The sequence below is a fragment of the Triturus cristatus genome, chromosome 7, assembly GCF_964204655.1.
Source record: "Triturus cristatus chromosome 7, aTriCri1.1, whole genome shotgun sequence".
NCBI lineage: Eukaryota > Metazoa > Chordata > Amphibia > Caudata > Salamandridae > Triturus > Triturus cristatus.
In genome coordinates, this window is record NC_140590.1 from 885,463,299 (window position 1) to 885,478,737 (window position 15,439).

The 15,439-nt window shown below is 45.3% G+C and overlaps 1 long non-coding RNA gene across 1 annotated transcript; it reads right to left on the reverse strand.

Annotated features, from left to right (window-relative positions):
* Nucleotides 1–12,952: 12,952 nt before the first annotated feature.
* Nucleotides 12,953–14,151, reverse strand: LOC146810804 (uncharacterized). The gene is made up of 3 exons (XR_014965736.1): nucleotides 14,085–14,151; nucleotides 13,542–13,623; nucleotides 12,953–13,138 (listed from the first exon to the last, which is right to left on the reverse strand). It is a non-coding gene; the product is annotated as an uncharacterized LOC146810804 (long non-coding RNA).
* Between the last annotated feature and the right edge of the window lie 1,288 nt (nucleotides 14,152–15,439).

Sequence of the window (15,439 nt, forward strand, 5' to 3'; positions counted from 1 at the left end):
AGCCATCATCAGCCAGGCTAGCTTGAATCCAGTGGCAAAGTGAGCAAGAGACCCACGTCTGGGCATATCCTTCCAACTTGGGGCGAACAAAGCAAAACCAAAGGGGATGATGGGCGGAGTGTTGAACATTGCAAGCACTCACCCCCAGTCAACTGATCTGGGTTTAATCCATCATCATTCTATAGCTCACTCCGCCACCTCAGTTCAGACATGACCATATGCTAATCAGTCTGACCCTGTGCCTCATGGGAACAGTCCAGCCCAAACTGCCAAGCCATGTCTTCTCTGGACCGGAAACAAGCAACTCGATGTCGAGGGAAAATTAATGATTTATTTAATTTTCCCTCAGCATCGTCCCTCGAAATCCCCCCTTACCTGGCCCCATCACCGCTGTTACCTGCATGGACCACAGCTGGTGGCTCCTCCGCTAAGGTGGGAGAGTGTCGCCCTACTGCTTTATGAGCATTACAGAAGAAAAATAAAATGATAATAACAAAGCGTTTTTACCATTTTATTTTTCTTTCCTAAGTGCTGGGAGGGCTGGAGCTGACCAGAGCATGGGCCAGGGAAGGAGTGGTGAGCACACTCAAAATGCGCATGAACGTTTGGCCGGCCATCTTGGGCTGGCCAAACATTAATGCACATTATGCATAATCCACATCAGGCTGCATTACACAGCCTGGTGGGGAACATGCACAGGCTCCCTGTTCCTGTCTGAGAGCTAAACCATGGCGCTCAGACCAATCACAACGCTGCAATGCAGCGTTGTGATTGGGTTAGGGAGCGTGGGAGCCGGGTGTTTCCTGAGAGGAGGAGAGGCGGCGGAGAGGTGTGGCTGGTATACCACCGGCACGTTGCTTGTCTTTACTTAGACTTGAAAACAAGTTGTCTAAAACCAACCATATACATTTTTCCCCTGTATAACTCTCTGGGCTACTATCAGGAGGGTTCAAATAAGTGCCCATTGTTGGCACAAAGTTTTTCGTCCAAGCAGACCGGGCAATAATAGTGTAAGGTGCACCAGAATAAGCTACCAACTGCAAGGAAACCCCACCAAATTATACCCAACATATTTGTTTGTTGCTTTCGTTTCCAGAAATATTTAACACAATAAAATGTGTGCTTCATCACTACTATACAAACTGTAGGTGAAAAGTGTTCATCCAAATCTGTAAAGGCATTTTTGAAACCATCAAAATCTCGGCATTCCTTTTTATTGTCTGTTAATGGTTATAAATTGGCAAATCCTCAGAACTCGATTAGTGCATACAAGTTATTTTTTCTTTCAGCTGTTAATGTTCCACTACTACCACTGACGAGGGTTCACCAGGAGCCGATAGAAACTCTTTAAGAAGTGCTAAGGTGCACATTAATTGTACCAGCTGTCAGCTGAGAAGCACTGGCGGAATTTTCCAAAAGATAAAAATCCACAACTTATGCTCAACAGCCTCAGGAATGACACAATTCCGACATCTGTGTTCTCCTTTTTACAGCGTAGGTATAAATTATATATTCATTTATAGATATTTTTTTCATAAAAGGTACACACAGACCATGGAATGCAAGCATGTATTTAGGAATCAGCAGGTAAATAATGTATGAAAACCGAGACAAGATCCTCAAAGATGGCGGCCCAAAATAGGTCGCGTTCTGTGACCTAGTGATTCAGAGAAATAGGGCCCGATTCACAGAACTAACTTAAGACAAAATCCTAAACTTACTACCATTTTGGTATTCACAGAAGGCACTTACTCATTTTGGTATTCACAGAAGGCACTTACTCATTTCGGTATTCACAGAAGTTAGGAGTCGTAACTTTAGGACTCCTAAATGCCTTCTGTGAATACCGAAAGTCTTAAAGTTAGGATTTTTCTCAGTTTAGGAGTAGTAAAGTTAGGACTCCTAACTTCTGTGAATACCGAAATGAGTAAGTGCCTTCTGTGAATACCAAAATGAGTAAATGCCTTCTGTGAATACAAAATGGTAGTAACTTTAGGATTTTATCTTAAGTTAGTTCTGTGAATCGGGCCCATAGTTTCCAAGCATTGAAGGTGCAACTATCAACTTTAAGGACATTGCTGTAAACCGGGCTTTAAATGGAAAGGAAAAAATTTGAGGGGCCTCTAAAAGAGGCGTGGCCTAGGCAAATAGGGGCGTGGCTGAAACATGCACTCTACATTTTTGTGGTCCCTATAGTGTACCACCCGACATTTTAGTGCGAAATTAAAACTTGAAAGATAAACAGGAATTAACCACTGACATGGATTACTTCCATTTTTTTTTCATTGATTGCTTAGAAATCGATCAGTGTTATTTGCCAATAAAGTTAAGGACATGAATATAGGGCCCAATAGGGGCCCGTTTCAATGTTTATTTTTAATTTCTAATTACTCTGAGACCCTGAGGAACCCAGCCCACTGAAAGCCCTAGTTGTAAGCCAGCAGATACCACTGAACCTCTGGCAGGTCTGATGTTTACCTCACAACTAGAGAGGCATGTAAACTGGAGAAACACAGGGCTTCATGTACAAGGCCATTGCTCAGCTGTTGCGTCACATTTTTTGATGCACTGGTGGTGCAGTATGCTTGCCCATATTTAAAAAAGCCACTTAAAGTCACCCTGCCTGACTTTTCATGGCTTGTAAAACTTGGGCCCCTTTCACGCATTACTCTGCGTGAAAGGGGCTTTCCATGGATGTTGCTGTGGGTGTTCCCACGCAACATCCACGTAACCTGACACATTCCCAGATTTGTAAAGTTTTGAAAAGCTGGCAATGCGTATGAATCCTACACCTCCCGAGGGGAGGCACGGTAGTGGAGCAACGAGGAGAAATCCTTTATTTCTCCTCGTTTTTTCCACTTTCTATGCATATAAAAAGAGGAAAATGCAATCAATTACTGTTTTTGTGCAGGAAGGTTTCACTTCCTACACAAAAACAATTATCTGCACAGGTGCATGACAGCCAATAGTAAACCAGGGCAGGGAAAAGCACACGGATGTGTCGTATTGTTGGTAATACAGTGCATCCCTGTGCTTTTAAAATGAAGCAGCTCGACGCAGCATAAAGGCTTTTGGTGCTGTGTCAGTGTTTTGTAAATGAGGCCCACATTTTTGAGTATCGAGTGTCAATATTTTCGCAGAGTATTAAGTACCTTGTCCATTTGCTTTTCATGATATATTTTAGTGAAACACATTAAACATTGGGATTTTTTTTAATGTATGTGTGAACATGCACCCGGACAAATAATGCTCTAGTCTTAATGCCTATTTCTGATCCATACATTAACTATGCAGGAGTGAGACCGATGATCAGTGTAGCCACTTTAAAGCAGACTTTTCTTGCTAGTTTTCTGCGCAGAAGAGACACATGAATCAATGTGAAACTTCCACCGCACCATGCTGAAGGCCAGCATGAGATCAATAAACCCATTTACGACTACTTGTTGCAAGAGTAGGCCTTTGAAAATACATTTACTTGCCTGCTTCTTATCTCGATTAACATTTGGGGGGCTTGAAAACTGAAACCGAATGGTGGTTCACCATCAACTGTTTTTATTCTAATCTGTAGTTTTGTCTTTGTACACCTAAATAAAATGTTAAGAATAACTGAACTTCCTTTTATGAAATTAAAGGGTATTGGTTGGTGTAGGGTCCTCCCAGCCCAGTAGCATGTAAATGAATTGCGCCACACACGGAACTCAGAATTACACGTCTTTATTCTCAAGAGTGTAACCATTAAATGACACATACTGCGTCATAAATTGTATTAACCACATCCAATCTCTTACGTCACTAGACAACAGAGTCCATTAGGGGCCATAGGGGTCCCGAGCTCTGTAAGACACAAGACACTACATCTTCCCCTTTGTTACATAATAAGTATAAACAACATCAAAAAACATATGTATACAACGTAGTTCCTCAATGAGTCATCAAGATGCTCGACCCACTCTTCTTCCAGATCTCGTGGTGTTAGGCTGAGGAAACACAGGAGAGAGAATCACAGCAGACACTGGTGATCTAGACACTGATGCAGTTATGGGGCTCTCCTGGCCCTCTGATAACAAAGTCTCAGCCCGATTGTCTGGAGCCGACAGACTCCGAGGCAGGTGCTTCAAATGTGAGGATTCCCTCGTAATGGACATTCCAGGAGGGTGAGCAGTCACCATGTGCCCTTACTAGTCACAACTTGCAATGGATCAGCATCGAATGAAGCATTAGATCTTCGTTTCCGCTTCTGCTTGACAAGGACACGGTCTCCTTTCTGAAACAATGTCCCGAGCACATCAAGGCTTGCCTGCATCTTCATTCTAGACTTGTGAGATGAAACAGTGAGTCGAACCTTCTGTGCATCAATTGTTCTTTCAGTGGTGCAATGGTGCAGCTTAGTACCCATGGATCTTCCCAATATCAGGGTGGCCGGGCTTTTGTTGGTTGTAGAACAGGGGATAGATCTGTAGGCACGAAGAGTAGAATGAAAAACAGACTTGAGCTCAAGTTCTTCTAACGAAGCATGCTGGACAGCCTTCTTAAGAGTGTTCATACAATGTTCAACAACGTCATTAGCCTGGGACCATAAAGGGGTGCTTTCTGATGCTTGATTTTCAAATGAGTAAGAAAGGCTTTGTACTCTCGACCATTGAATGGTGGGCCGTTGTGAGACTTTAGAATTGAGGGAACACCCCAGGTTCCAAACATGCCTTCTAGTCTTTCAATTACCAGATCATGAGTGATTGACAAGAGGTTTTCCACCAGAGGAGACCGGGAGTTTCAAGGGGTCCAAAAAAGTCAATTACATTTTTCTCCCAAACGTGTCTTGGAAGATCCAACATGTTCAAAGGATGCTGTGTTGTTTTGGGAGATAAACAGTCACGCAAATGACAAGCCTGTTGCTCTCTCTCAACTTGCTCATCAAGATGAGGGAACCAAACATGGCCTCTCAGACTCGACTTGTGGCAACAATTCCACAATGTCCCTCACGTGCCACTCCAATGACTTGCTGTCAGAGACTTTCAGGAATGACAATTCTCGACCCTTGCAAGATAATCCCTTACTTTGTAATGGACAGTTCATCACACACATTCTTGAAGTTCTGATATTCACTGTTTTTATCAAGAGGTTGAGCATTTGTTCTCCAGGATTGTTGTATAATGATGTCTTTGAGGATGAGCATATTTCAGGAGTTTTTTTTTTATCTTTTCATGGCTGGTGCACAATGGTGTAGTCATACTTTTGAAGTCTCGGGCCCCCACCTCTCAATGTGAAGGGGCATTTTGGCCTTTTGATTGATAAAGATAGTAAGCTATGCTTGGTTATCAGTAGCAAGCTTAAAATGTTACCCATACAAAAACAAACGAAAGTGTTTGCAAGCCCACACAACAGCTAAGCTTTCTTTTTCAGGTTCTGTCTGTTACAAACTTTGGCTACCATAAGCTACAATATGGTTATGTGCATTTGTATGTCCACCATGTTGGACGAGAATTCTGCCAAAACCCACTGCATGCAATTTGGGATCAAAGTAAGCCATCTCGGTAGCATTTTCAATTGCATGCTTAATCATCTTGAAACGTTGATCACACTCCTGTGACCACCAAAACGAAATATTCTGTTTCATTAACTCTCAATGTAGCATTAACACACAGTGGAAAAGTCACGGATGTACTTGGAAGAGTAGCTGGCTATAACAAGAAAAGAAAGCAGTATGGGTACATATTGTGGAGGGTAGGTAGATGGCAAAGTCTGAACCTGTGCTGGATCTGAAGTTATTCCCCTTTACAAGAAAACGTGCCCAAACAATTTTAGTTTTGTTTTGGGAAATTCATACTTTTCAGCATTCAACGTAAGACCTGCATCAGCAAGTAGATGGCACACTTGTATAAGGGCTCTACCATGGTCCTTTTTTGTGGCCCCAAATACTAGCATATCATCACCGTAATTGAAAGCACGTGTGACAGGCTTTTCTAATACAATGAATGACATTTGAGTCCGGTGATTCAGGGCCGATCCATGTGCGTGTGGGTCTGCCCCACGTTAAGCTGGAGATCAGGGCCCGTAGAGACTACTTGGGCCTTGAACATGGTGGCGGAGACCCAGAGAGGTAACTATTGAAAAGACCCCCATGTATTGGCTGGGGAAGGACCCACCGGTGCTGCAAGACATGAGTGTGAGGGTTGCTGCACTACCCACCGCGACTGACTGCCCCGGAGGAAACTGACATAGGTCTCCTCGTGCCCCCTGATGACTGCTGGCTGGGGAGTGGCTGGACCTTAATGTGCACTGCCGCCAGAAAGTGACCCAGACCACCTGCCTGGTCGGGGGAGCTGCTGAATGCTGCGACCTGTTACGTGGACGTTGTACAAAACAGATACACAGCAAATATGTCCTTTGAAAACAGACTACAGACCTGTACTATGGAACTCCCCGCTGATGCCTCTGTCAGAGTGGTGAAACTCTCCTGGTTCCAAACCTAGATATCAAAGTTGGGTTTCTGGATTTGAAACAGATCCTTACAGCCATAGACACAAAAATGAAATAAATAGCGGACAGGTTTGAATGCCTCAAAGAGAAGGTCGACAAGCACAATGACCGGATCAAGCATCTTGAACGCCGCACTTCTGACGTCGAATATGGTCAGTCCATGGACAAAGAAAAACCACTGCATATGGAGAAGGTACTAGAGGTGACTCCCAATAAAAATGAAGACCTGGAGGCGCTCAAGAAGAAACAACCTCCGGATACTGGGAGTGCCTGAATCGACTGCCATAGGGAAAATTAAAGACTATGTTGAGGCATGCTCCGAGCCCTCTTCGGCGAGGTGCTCTCCACTGTTTTCTCTGTGGAGAGAGCCCATAGGTCTTTTGGTCAGTGGCCCTCACCATTAGCCAAGATCATAATATGGTCCTATGCTTGGTGAGTGGGAGATGTCTGATTCAATACCAAAGCAACAAAATATCCATCTATCCGGATTTTACAATGGCAGGACAGGTGGACAGGAGAGACTCTCTGCCATGGAAACGTAGTCTCCAGCGAATGGATGCTAAATACTCCCTGCTGTACCCTGCTAAACTTTGAATCATACACCAGGGGAACATCTACTATCTCACTGACCCCAAATCCATGGCTAGGTTTATCAAGTCGATCCCAGCAAGCTGGGGAAGCTCACCCCCAGCTGCTCGAGGAGCGGGCCCCGAGAACCTTAGCGAAAATGACTAGCTCAGCATTGCCATTTATTGATACATGGGTTGTGGATCTTAGGAGGTGTCTCGCGTGAGCCTAAGCATATACCCCTGCCCTTATGTAAGCTGTTGTTCCCCCTGCAGACACAACCTAGGAGGACACCCCCAGAACTGTCACCTTTCATGGTGCTTACTGTTGCGGGGGGCAGCATCGAGGTGTGTGGTAGCTCAAGAGACTACCCCATCCAGTGAGGGTACGGAGTGTATCGGGTGCTGGTTTGATTCTTCCATCATTGCACTTTCATAATATGCCTGTCCCCTGCTATTAGGGTCTCCAGTCACCTGGCTGGATGAGACAGGGAGAGTACCTGGAACCTAGATCGTCCAACACAGGTTGAGTCCTCTGGAACTTCTACATATCTACTGTTGGGTGTTATTTTGTAGGAGGGTTCACGTATTGTGGCCCGGTTGGGGGGCCAAAATTGGAGGTGGGGAAATGTTTGTTGGATACTGTTCGTTAAAGTCGTTTAGCTGCTATTTTTCTTACCCAACCCTTTCCTGATGTACACTCAGCACACAAACGCAAAATACATGACACGGCGATCGTGGACGGGGCGCCTGCATAAATGGAACATGGCGTTTAGATGTTGGATGGCATGACTACACATGATAGACCATTTCCGCACAAGTGCTCAGTTAAGTTTCTGATCTGGAATGTCCACAACCTTAATGACCAGTGTAAAGCAAGGTATGTCCTTGCCTATTTGCAGTAACATTCAATAGATATTTGCCTATTGCAGAAACTTCATCTTACTCGGAGTACCCTGATTAGTCTGACCTTTCCAGAGAGACTCGCTTGCCTCTCCGGAAAAGTCAGGAGGGCAAGTGAGGCTTCATAGCTAGTCGGAATCTGGCTCATAGATACTGAGGTGGTATGGCAACTTAGTCCCTACATGTTGATGTTCTATGGTCCCGAGCGTAGTTCTGTTTCCGAGCAGAATCCCTGCAACAGGGACAATGGTTGGTTTCTTTTCCATGCTTTATCAGTCGCAGTAACCTACACCTCCCCTTGATCTTGCATAATATTCTGACTCTATACAGCTGTTGTGGCTGGAGGACAGCCATAGGAAATACCTTGATGAACCCTTCTTAGTTAAGGAAGTACTATGAGTGATCAGTGCTATGCTGGCCGATAAGGCCCCAGGGTTGACAGCAGCATTTTATAAGGAATATTCCCATTTGCAGGCAACGCACCTCATAATGTATGAAGAATCATTGGCTGCAGGCTCCCTACCCCCATCTCTAAGAGAGTCACTGATTGTGACAATACCCAAGCTAGGTAAAGACCCTTGGTGCTGCAATGCCTACCACCCTCAAAATGATAAATCTGGACAATAAAAGCATAGCTAAATTGATCGCTTCGAGACTGCTCCCCTGCTCCCATCCATAGTATGTCCTGACCAGTCAGGGTTCATCCTGGGCAGATCGACATACCATAATCTGTGTATTTTTTTTGCCCTCCTTCATACTATTGAGACGACAATGAGTGCAGTGGTGGTGTTTTTGGATGACACCAAGGCATTTGACTCTTTAAAGTGGTCTTGTCTTTTCACCCCATTGTCACATCTTGGAGTGAGTTCCCACTTCAGACGCCTGATTTGGCTACTGTATAGTCAACCGATGGGCTGGTTCCGGGTTAATGGCATGATGAACCCTCTGTTCTCTGTGGCTAGGAGGGCACAGCAAGGCTGCCTCTATCACCAATATTATTTGTAATAGCCATGCAGCTGCTTGCGATATGACAACATCACGCTTTTACACCCCACAGAATTGTTGTATCCATGTACGCTGACATCGTGATGCTCTACATCAGGTACCCATGATCCAATCTAGACCCTTTGGTTATGGAATTTACTAGATTTGGTGGCCTGTCCAGAGTCATGAATAACTAAACAAAGCCTATCCTATTTCCCTTAACAATGCGACTCAGAAATTCTCCCCTGAATGCCCAATTGAGTGGGCAGATGGTCCTGTAAAATACCTTAGGATTTGGCTCAGTAGGGATATTGACAATCTATGGCATGATAATTACGGGCCTTGATGACGTGGCTGGATGACTGTGTGGAGAGCTGGTATCATCTCCCACCCTCCTTAATGGGGAGGTTTGCTATCGGCAAGATGGTGATCCAACTGAAATTCCTTAACTTATTAATTAATCTGCTGATGCCCTTGCTGCTCTGTTTTCAAAATCATCACTTGGTGTCGCTTGCGTAGGCTGGGTGTCAAGGACCCCGGATAGCTTGGGAGGTGCTGATGCTCCCTTTCAAGCAGGGACGGCTGAGGGCCCCAGACATTGGCCTTTACTATTACTCACTCAAGCGCACTTTCCTCATTAATGGCTCTTTCCCATAGGGCCACTGAACACGATATGGCGGTGCCGTGTTCCCTGCAGATAACATTCTGTCAGACGACCCCGAGCACAAATTGACACAGTTAGGTGTATGGTGTGGGCTTGGGTGGAGCGTATGAGGAGGGTGAAACTGGACCATTTGTTTGCCTCATCGGGGCCGCTCATCCCGTTTCCCATCACCCTGTATGGAAGCACCCATACTAACAGGCAGCTGCCCACCCTGAGGTCCATATACCCAGATTGATAATATGTAACACTGCAACCAATACTTCTGGGGCCCCATGTCACTGCTCTGGATGCATTTACGTATCACCAGTTGAGTGCAGCGGTTTGGGCAACTCATGTCTCATTCCCGGACGCCCCGCCCATCTTCCAGGTACTTGTGACGATTGGTACCTCTCCTTCACCTGGTAGACTGAGCACGTTGCTATATGCTAGTATCAGTAGCGGTCCGTGGAGGGAGTTCGGTGGGGCAGAGAGGCGGGGCGGGGGAGGGACAGGGTGGGGAAATGTAAACACCGGAATATGGATGAACGGAGGTAAGTACACATTTAAATAAATAAAACGAATTCCTTTGCTTGCGCTGCATCGCAAAATGCGATGCAGCGTGCGCAACGAAATTCGTTTTATTTATTTACATGTGTACTTACCTCCGTTCATCCATATTCCGGTGTTTACATTTCCCCGCCTCGCCTCTCTGCCCCACCGAACTCCCTCCACGGACCGCTACTGGCTAGTATGCATGAGAGTGCGTCAGTGCGTGCCACTGCAGGCCATGGAGCATGGGACGCTGAGCTCCACTCACCGATGACCAGTGGCGGTCTTGCTGTGCCAAAGCATGTGCGCTGTCCCCTAACTACCGCCTTATATATGTCAAGTACCTGCATAGATTATATCCCACACCAGAGAAACTACACAGGACTGATCACAGACGTGCGTTGGGGTGTGCTAATTTTCTACACCTCACAAGGGAATGCCCAGAGGTAAGAAGTTTCTGAGACGCTGCAGACAATTGCAGGAAATGCACTTGAGCGCTCTCTATGCATTGCGCCCTGGGCAGCAATGTTTGTTGCCGTCCCCCACGGACTCCCTCACTACCACCCTTTAACAGTGCCCCCTCAAGTCTCCATAACCACTCTCTCTCAGATGTATTTAGTTATATAGCGCCACCTATACCAGTGTAGGGTGTCAGACCACTTTACATCACACACACATTACACAGAGACAATCATATGTGTGTAAATCAGTGTATAGGAGATTTTACATAAGTCAGAAGACTACAAGGTGAGTCACATGTCATCCATACTGAGGGACACTCAGACCCCCCAGGATATAGCGGCATGGATTCGCAAATTTAGCGGCACAAATATGGAAATTTAGCGGCACAAATATGGGAATTTAGCGGCAATTTAGCGGCGTTTTATTTGGCAGTTTATCCTACAACAAACACAGATCTCTTTGTTTTTTGAGTTATTTAACACCATGAAGCTATGTATATTTGGTTTATTTACAATGTAGAGACTTTGTTTGTCTTCAAGACTACAAATAGGACATTAACCTGTTACTGAATAAATGCCCAGGGTACCTGTATGCTTGTCGTGTTAATCTTGCAGTTCTTCTGAGCAGTCCAAATGTAGCCCAATATTGTGCTGCTGATTATAATGCAGGAACAATAATGCCGGATGGATTGCTCTGAGAGGGACCATCGTCTGGCTGACAAAATCATTTTGTAGATGCTGTTGCTCCTTTCAGCATCTGCAGAACTGGTCACACAGTCCTTGTACACAGCTGCAAGCTGTGAAAGGACTGGAATGCGGTCAGCCATCCCACACCAAAAAAGGTCAGTGTCAATCACCCCAGAAACAGATGCCTGTACTGCTTCTGGGCCTACATGTTCAAAGTAGAGGCAAAGCTCCTGATCGGGGACTTCGCTGAAACCAGGGATGGCAGAATATGCACTCTTGTCCTTAGGCAGGATGCAGAGTCGTGCAGGATTGAAAAGGCGCACTTGCTTCAAGAACCCAATGCCCGGTTGGGCCTCCCCCATGTATTTGCCCGCCTTTTCCAGAGAATTTTCAAAAGCTTCATTGAGCTGGGCTGTTATCTTTTTTTTCTGTGTCAGAGTTAATTTAGCCCCTGCAGTCGTCTGCAGAAATGGTTGTAGTGACTCCAAAGTGAGGACTGAATTGTTTGTTAGGTCTATGTGAAGGTCCTCCAAATAATCATACACCTTCATTGTCACTGGTGTCTGACTCTGGAATAAGTCCATCAGATGCAAAATGTTTTGGCATTTTTCGGCCACAATGTCCAATTGCACTTTTATGCAGTTTCTTTCGTCGCTGTTCAAAATCCTTTGCAGATTTTCAAGGGAATCTGGGGGGGACTTGCTGAGTTGCATCTCAGACTCAACAAACCCAGCATAGGCCTCAAAATGCTTGCAATGGTACTGGACAGCAGCAAACCAAGAATTCCACCGGGTACTGCAAGGATCAGGCGCCATCCGTGGTTTCATCCCATGGTTCTCAGCAAGATGGTGCAGGTACCTTCTCTTTCTGCTCCCGGCCATGTAAAAGATGCGCGAGAAGTACAGGAGGAAAGCATTTAGCTCCACAAAAGGCTTCCTAAATGACTCTCCAATAAGGTGCATTATGTGTGCCAAGCAAGTGATATGTATGGAGTTTGTGTACAGATTTCTCAAAACAGTGTTGTATGCCTTGAGCATGTATGCCGCATTGTCAGTGTTAAAGGAAATAACGTCCTGAAAGGCTATGTTGTACTCTGTGAGCACCTTCACAACTGCTTGCGCTACAGTCCCATGGTTGCACTGTGAGAGGAACACTGTGTCTGCTAGGTGGGTGTGGATCTTACGGCCACCCTGCGCAGAGACCACTGCAAATAACACATTCAATACACACCGCCCTTCAGCATCAGGTGTTTCATCAAATATAACACTGATCTTCTGATCTTGCAAGTGTTCTTTCAGCTCGTTCTTGGCTACTATATATCTCTCTGGGAGATACCGCTCTTGAAGCTGATGACTTCCAGGTATTGCTCCACCATTTCGCACTCGCTCATGGAGAAACTTGCGCAGCACAGGGTGGTCGGTTTTGCTCAGCGGAATGTTCAGCGCTGTGCAGACATTGACCCACTCACCTATAATTTCCTGGTTTGAGGCACCGGCAGCTGTACTCTTTGTGAAAAGTGCGTTGACAGTCATCTGACGGGCACGTTTAGGCAAAGAGTGAGGGTCTGGATCATCTGAACAGCGCTTCAAGTGTTTTTGGGATTTCACATGCATATCAACAGTGTGCTTCCGGATGTGATCCACCGCCACATTGCACACACTGCAAAACAGCACACCACCATCCGCATGCATCACAGCGCTGTACTCTTTGGCCCGATCTGCTGCAGTTATATGGGTGGGTAGATGTGATCGGTGCTTCACAGTCTTCAAAGGCTGCATAAACTTCTCCATCGGGCTTTTGTTGTGGTGGCTTCCTGGCCGCTTGGAATGCAAAAGATCTCTGGCTTGTGGCACACTCGCGTTACTCACCTACAAATATATTTGTTGTTACTAGATGTGTTCCAAAGGGGAAAAGGACATTGCAGTTGTTGGGTGGAAAGTTAAGCAAGCATAGGGTAAACGCGGTTAGAAATGCATGGGACTCTGAAGCAAAGTTGCATACATGGCGCGTTAACATACAGGTAGGCAGAGGTCCTTCGAAGGGAAATGGCACACTTGTGTGGTCCCGCTCGGCAACTTTTAGTCTGTGGAGGGCAGTGGGGGTGCGAGGTAAACATAAAAAACATAAGCATCACTGTTGGGCAAAAATGGGAAGAAGGGGAAGGAGCCACCTGCAAAGAAAGTGAAACCTAACCGCGCGAAACAAATTTGTACAAGTTTAGTTGCAGGAGCATCTCCCCGGAAGTATACAGAAACCAAAACGTAGTCTTACCAGTTCTGTGCAGCAGGAAGCAGATGTTAGTTGCCAGACTGCCCGATGACTCTTGAACCAGCAGCTCCTTGCCTCCGGGACTCTACAAAAGAAGAAAAGGGAGTTACAGCTGGATTTGCTAGCCCTTCCCATGGCACACCCCCCACTACGCTGCTCTGAAAACCACAGCACCCCCTTGTGCCCCTGGGCCCGCATAACCAGCTGGCCTCAAAAGAATGGCACCTGGACCTGCCGCACACCTTGTGCGCGGCGGGCCCCCAATGACAAAAATGCCCACTTCTCCCCCCCCAGCCCTCCTTAGGTGGGTCAGGCGCGCTCGCTATTCTCGCTGGCCGCAATAAAATACAACAATTGTTTTACGCCACACCACTTTCAAATGTCACCAGCCGCCACCGACCGTGACCACTGGCGACTTCTTACTGACATCTATATACATAACTGCATAAGCACATAAATATATAAACATGATTTATTATGAATATAGGAAAGAGAAAAACTAGTCATCATTTGAAATGTTCTAAAAGAGGTCGCATCTCATCTCACCTGCGGCTGCTTCTGTCCGTCTTTGTTCTCACACTACCTCACTCGCTCCTCGCTGTCTCCTGCACCTGCGTCAGAGAGGGCAAAAACACTCCCAGGTCATAAAAACACAAGCCAAGTGAAACTTCATCATGGAAGTCATAAGTCAGCGTAGGGTGCAAGAGGGCCATTAGTCTTATTATACTGTATTAATTAAAACCATTGCGTACATTGAAATGTATAAAACCTAAGCAAGTTTTTAAAGACTTTCAAAACAAGCTCACAGCGCTTTTCCAAACCTATTTTAGAACTGTAAAATTATTTCAGCACCAGTCCAGATCTGTTACATGAACATGTGAGAGAAATGCTGGAGAGATTCTACTAATAAAAAGTGGGGGATGTGGTGGGATTCAGTATTTCTCATCAACCCGGAAGTACATCGCTAGTTGTAAACATGGCCAAAGAGGGTTTACTCTGAATTTAAGTTTTGAAAGGCGCAGCCCGTTTAGGGCAGCTTCTCTCTTTCCTGATTATTTTTTCTCCTTGAAATTGAAATTGCATGTATACAGCGCTTACTGCCCCATACCAGGCATTTAAGTGCTTTGCGGCAAGTACCAAGCTACTCCAGATCCAAAATGTAGCGGTTAGTCCATTCATTGCTTATATTGGGATTCGTTTTATGCTCTCAAAGAAACCATTCCATGCATCTCTTCCAGTTTCTTAACAAATGGTGTATACAAATTAATAGATATTGTTAGGTAGCAGGAATATGGTTTTAAAGAAAAAAGAGAATAAAGCAGACAGGCAGGCATTCAACAGAGTAGTCTATATACACAGGAGGCATGTAGAAGGGAAGGAGAGAGCCATTCAAAATAAATTAAATAGGAGAAAGTTGAAAATTTAAGTCAAGGTTACATTTTCGTGCAGCGTTTTAGGAAGTTAGTGAATAGTTATTTTGCGATAGCCTACAATCTGTGGATGCGTAAACCTGTAGAAAGAGACAACGAACCATCTGCTGAAGGGCCCAATTCCATTGTTAAATTATGCTCTAAAAGAATGCGGGGCTACCAGCATGCATGATAATCTCCGTCTTGTAATGAAATGGCGATTTTCCAAATAAAGTGCCATGAGAATCTGAATTCTATTTAAGACACCGAGGCTAACATTATCCTACCTGCCCTCCCTGTGTGGGCATAAGGGATAAAAATGAAAAAAAAGAGAGAGATATAAGTGGAATTATATATTATAAAATCATAAAATGTGTAAGATTATTTCACTAGCACCCTTTAACAGTGACCAAGTCACCATAACCACACTCTCTCAGATGCATTGAATTAGTTATATAGCGCCACTCATACCAGTGTAGGGTGTCCGAGCAC